Source organism: Primulina huaijiensis, chromosome 2 (genome assembly GCF_012295235.1).
Source record: "Primulina huaijiensis isolate GDHJ02 chromosome 2, ASM1229523v2, whole genome shotgun sequence".
Classification (NCBI taxonomy): Eukaryota; Viridiplantae; Streptophyta; class Magnoliopsida; order Lamiales; family Gesneriaceae; genus Primulina; species Primulina huaijiensis.
The window spans coordinates 32390510-32396858 of NC_133307.1; the positions used below are offsets into that span (position 1 = coordinate 32390510).

General features: G+C 30.1%; 1 pseudogene; it reads left to right on the top strand.

Moving 5' to 3' along the window:
* The window catches only part of LOC140958578 (subtilisin-like protease SBT2.5), a 4920-nt pseudogene extending 2623 nt beyond the window's left edge, over window positions 1–2297 (top strand).
* Window positions 2298–6349: the final 4052 nt, after the last annotated feature.

Here is a 6349-nt window from a genome sequence, read left to right on the forward strand (position 1 = left end):
ATTTTCTGTCTTTTGATTAATTGTGTAATTTTTTATATTCTACCTGATTCATTTTTATAATTTTTATAATCATGATTAGAAGTGTTGCACGCGTACAATATAAAATTAATATATTTTAAAATGTTAATATTGAAGTGTCGAATAAATGTATTAAATCATTATTTAAGAACTTTTAGAAAAACAATATACATTATAATTCAGATTTAAAGATTAATATACAAATAAAGAATTGTGATGAATATCTTATAAAATAAATGGTGTTAGCCCAAAANATTATTGCCGGTTTCTATCAATCTATTTATTTATTTTGGATGTTTTTGTTCCCCTGCTACTTTAGCTGCAACGCCCGCAAATAAGACATTCACCTTGGTTGCTGCTAATGATGTGATGCTAGATTCATCAGTCGCAAAGTATAGTCCTTCAGATTGCCAGCGGCCTGAACTACTGAACAGAAATTTAGTGCAGGGGAAGATTCTTCTCTGTGGATATTCTTTTAATTTTGTTGTTGGCACTGCTTCAATCGAGAGAGTTTTCGAGACAGCAAAGAGTCTTGGAGCAGTTGGATTTGTGCTATCAGTCGAAAATGCCTCTCCTGGGACACAATTTGATCCTGTTCCACTTGGACACCCTGGGATCCTCATTACCGATATTAGCAAGATAATGGTAACTATTACTATTTTCTCATCTTCTCACTTATTGTATTAGCTAAGCCTTCGGGAAAGCAAAAGCTTTCTTTTCAGCTTGATTTCAATTTTTGAATTGTGAATCGATATTGATAATTTAAATATTCCTGCACCTTCAATAACATTATTGAGTTTGCCCACAAAATTTGTCTTTTCGGCTTCAAATCGTCTTTGCTCTTGGTTCTCATTCGTGATACTCATTCTTGGATGATCATATCTTATAGGAGCTTATAGACTACTATAATGTCTCCACGTCAAGAGATTGGACAGGGCGAGTGACAAGCTTTAAGGCAGTAGGAAGCATTGGAGAAGGGCAGAAGCCTATACTTCACAAATCCGCCCCACAGTAGCATTGTTCTCTTCTCGAGGACCCAACATCAAAGATTACAGTTTTCAAGATGCAGATCTCCTAAAACCAGATATTCTAGCTCCCGGATCTCTGATTTGGGCGGCTTGGGCACCTAATGGAACAGATGAGCCAAATTACATCAGTAAAGTTTTTAGGATACCTTGTTACATATTTTACCTTCATTTACCAAAATCATCCAAAGGTATTCTGAGTTTAGAATATACTTTTTTATTTCTAACACGTTTTTTCATTTAAGCAGATGAAGGATTTGCAATGATATCCGGAACGAGCATGGCTGCCCCTCATATAGCAGGAATCGCTGCTCTTTTGAAGCAGAACCACCCTCACTGGAGTCCTGCCGCAATAAAATCAGCCTTGATGACTACAGCGACGACCATTGACAGAGCGGAGAGACCCTTAGAAGCCCTACAATATTCTGGATCTGAAACTATATCTTTTGTCGCTGCAACGCCTTTTGATTATGGAGGTGGCCATGTTAATCCCCGAGGAGCTTTAAATCCTGGACTGATCTTTGACGCAGGTAAGCAACGTGCTTCCTCTTCACCCATTTTATCGATCAAAAGAGATCAGGTAGTTGAACTATCTTGTTCTAGTTAAAATGAGCTTTCATTCGTTGAACGGGAGTCAAAATTCATTTTTACCCAAGTCTTTGATAGTGCTTAGCTATGCTCAACCAAGGGTTGCTGGACAGTTTGTTTGCTGATAATCGTTTCGTAAAGAGGCTGTCATCTTTTAAAATTCTGCTCACCTCAGTTTCGAATCTAGGATACGAGGACTACCCTGGCTTCTTATGCGCCACATGGTATCGACAAGCATGAAATCACCAACTACACTCATACCCCCTGCAACTACACTCTCAACCATCCATCAAATCTCAACTCACCCTCAATCATGATATCCCATCTGGTGGGAACTCAAACGGTTACACGTACTGTTACAAATGTCGCTGGTGAAGAAACATACATGATCACCGCAAGAATGGCTCCAGCAGTAGCCATCGAAACATGGCCTCCAGCAATGACTCTTAGACCTGGTACATCCCGGAAATTCTGTGTCACTCTTTCAGTTCGATCAGTAACAGGAACATACAGCTTTGGCGAGGTTTGGCTCAAAGGGAGTAGAGGGCATAAAGTCAGAATCCCGGTGGTGGCGATGGGATTCTACCGATAGATTTTTGTTTTGAGGCCAAGTGATTTGTAAAGTACCAAAAGATTATTATGTAAGAGGTGATAATTAGCAGTGTTCTAAAAAGCCCACCTCTCTTGAGCGCGCTTAAACTTGAAGCTCGGCAAAAACGCCCCACTTCGAAGAAAACGGGAAAAAGCGGTCAAACTCGAATTAAACATAATTAAGGTGTTTAATTAAGCGTGCTTAAGCACAATTAATCGTATCTATTTATTTTAAAATTTTTTGTATTTTGAAGGTATGTCTTTTTATTTTAAAATAATAAATTAGGTTTATAATTTAGATGTTTGTTTTTAATTTTAATTATGATTAAGCGTGTCTGATANTTTCATTCGTGACAAAGGACATGAATAATGATGTGATAATATATAAATATGTTGAATCAATATATATATATATATACTAGAAATAATGAACGTGCGTTGTACGTAGGANCATACTTAAATTTATCATATTTATGTATTATTTTATCTATTTATTGGTTTGAGATAATTACAATTACACTAAAGATAAAAAACGTTTTTTCACGCTTAAGTCTGTGCTAATCTCACTTAAGCTTGAAAAGCTTGGAGCTTGACATCCACGCTTCGGGAACGCTTCACGCTTTTTAGAACCTTGATAATTAGAATGAGGGGGGAGTTTGTGATTTCTTCTTATGTTATATCGTAACATTCAGGCACCGTTTGATGTGATGAATGAAAAGTTTATATATAGATATTTGTTTTATTTGACGTTTCACTCAAATTCTATAAAATTGTATTATTGGTTTGTTATGGTAAATCTAAAAAACTAATAGATTCAAATATTGATTAATTATTTTTGAGTCTATCGTTCTTCGTTTTTTAAATACTTTCTCAAATCAAATGACTGGATTTATAAATCATAATTATATATATTATGTATTGATTCAACATATTTATATATTATTACATCATTATTCATGTCCTGTGTCACTGATGAAAAAGTTTGATTTGAATAATCACTCAAAGCTGGATTGACTAACCTTATTTATTTTCTGAAGACAATTAAATCATTTATAAGCTTTGAGATATTAGGATAGTTTTTGTTGTTTCTTTGGTTAATTATAAATATTGCTTGAATGCTCTTAAAAAATAAATTAATATAATTTTACCTTTTAAAAATATATATAATACTATTGAGTAGGTCTCTTGTGAGACGGGTCAATTCTATCGATTTTCGCAATAAAAAGTATTACTCTTAGCATAAAAAGTAATATTTTTCATGGATGACCCAAATAAGATATCCGTCTCACAAAATACGACCCGTGAGACCGTCTCACACAAGTTTTTGCCAATACGCTATTTTAGTAGTCTATAAAAAATATTACCGCGAATGTTTTTAACATACTTTCAAAAAACTATAAGGTTATTTTAAAATCTGACCAGTTTTTTAGTAAAGCTACAAATTAAGCCTTCAGTGATCACTTAAAAAACAATTTTCTGATTTGTGTTACCTTCTGATTAATTTAAAAATCTCAAAGTTGGTTTTATGGCGATTTTGATCATGATATTTTGGTAAATAAAATTAAAATATTTGTACACTCTTACCAGAATAATTTTGAAGAGGGAAATAAATATGTTATCCAATTCAAAATTTTATTTTTATTTTCAAACACCATCCACTTTTTATTTTTCTCATTTATTCACAATTTATAAATTTAATCACTTTCTTTATAAATTATCTTTTTTGAAATCTCCCTAAATTTTGAAATATTAATTTGTAGTCGGTTTGTTCCCGGATAAAGTTATGTTATCCAAACTATATCTAATAAATGCCTTCCATTGAGCCAACTCAACTCCACTTTATTACACTTTTTTGCCCATAATTTTATTTTTAAATTGATAAACTAATAAAGTTGAACAATGAACCCACTCAAAAAATGACAAAATAATTTAGAGCGACCGATATTTTATAATAAAGACTGAAATATAATTTGATTTATCCAATAAATAATGTTAGACTGATACCAGTGCAAGAAATATGCAAGAAGACTTAAAGCTGATTGTAACATAACTGCAGTTAGCTTTTCGCCAATAAAGTACGAATAAATCATTAATCGCGAATTTTAAATTTTGATTAGATATTAAATTTTATTTCCAAATTTTATATAATTTGCGTGATTCACAAAAAAGTACGAATAAATCATTAATCGTGGATTTTAAAATTTGATTAGATATTAAATTTTATTTTAAAAAATTATATAATTTGTGTGATTTGAATCACACGAGTATTTTAAATATAATGATCAATTCTTTGAAACTGATTGTTCAAGACTAAGCTAATTGATTATGGTAATTCAGTAGTTTATTCAGAATCTTTGTATTAGGGTCTAGGGATTTCAAAAAAAATTCGTTTCACAAGTCTATTTTATGATATTTATTTCTTATTTTGACTCAACATATGAAAATGTAATATTTGTTTATGACAGAAATATTATATTTTGATTCAAAATATAGATGGAGTTACGTGCATTGAACGAAATTGAAAATAGTAGATTTTATTATATTTGAAACGACGGAGACAAAACGGACAGGGAATGGAGAAGAGGTCTAATGGAAGGGCTAGTTGGAGGATGAGAGNTTTTATAATTAGTATGTAGAGAATAAGGGTGATATGACTAGGGGTGTGAGTCGTGAGAGGGCTGGGTCAAAAATCAAATAATATGTTATTGTTATTTTATTCAGCTCGGCTCGGCTCATTTGCACTCCTAAACACAGTAATTGTTTAAATTGTTACACGAGTAGTTTGAGATAGTATACGTCGTATCGCGCTTTTGTCGATATTTTGTCCCATAATTATCTATTACAATCTATTTATAATTTCGATAATAGAGCTAAAATAGAATCATGGTATGGTATTTTGTCCCTTTAAAAAAAAATATTATTATTTAGTCCTTTCTTTTTTTTTTCTTTTTCTTCAAATATTTAAAATTACAGTCTGTTCTCTCATTAATTTTTACAATTTTATAACCTTATTTAAATATAATCAATTTATATCGAAATTTGAACTTTCATTACCTTTTATCGTTATAATAATATCTCTATTTTAATATAAATAAAATAATTATAAAAAATATTATATATATAAGTATACACTACGTGCCCACTCATATTATATATATATATATATATATATATATAGATAGACACACACACACACATTAGGTATGGGTCGTCCAATAAGGGAAGCAATGGTTTTCTCATCCATGGAACAACGTTGTGGAACATCTACTTATCTCGTCAAAATATAGGATAAAATGTTTTTTTTAATGATAATTGATTATTAAAAAATTAAATTAAACTTATTAGATTAACATGTACATAATGGTGACATATAAAAAATAATTTTTGTTACAAGAAATTTAAAATTCGTAGGAAATAAAATTGATTTTTTGAAAATGATTATTAAAATAAATTTAATTTGAAAATTAACAGTTGGTCATGTACACATGCAATTTAAATATACTATACTATATGTCCATTTATATATTTCTTGTATATGTGTTGTTAAACATATGACTAAAATAAATAAAAAATAAAATAAAAAAAGCTAGCATTAAATTTACAAGTATGATTTTGGGCCCAAAATTCAATCAAACACTAACGTGTGCCTAAGGGATAGGTGAATTGAACCATAAACAAAATAATAATAAAAAAATAAAGAAATGACAATATATTTTACTCATTTAAATCACGAAATGCACTTAATTTGACTATCGAATTAACTTGTAAATCAGGACCAAATTCCTGATTCGAGATAAGATTAGATAACTTAATATATTGAAAATATAAGATGTAAATTATTTGATATTCTTAGAAAAATTATTTATATGATTTATTTTTTTATTTTTAAAAACAATTATCTCATTTCACCTTCCACTAAATGCATCTAATTATCGAGTCACGTTAATTTCCAGAACTATATTCACTCCTATTATTAAATTAAATATTACATAGAATATTCCATACATTAAAATAAATTAAATGTCACATATGTTATATTATATTATATATATAATATTTAACAGAATAAATAGGTATATGATTTAAACTTTATTATAAAATTAAAATATAGCTATTTAAATATTTCT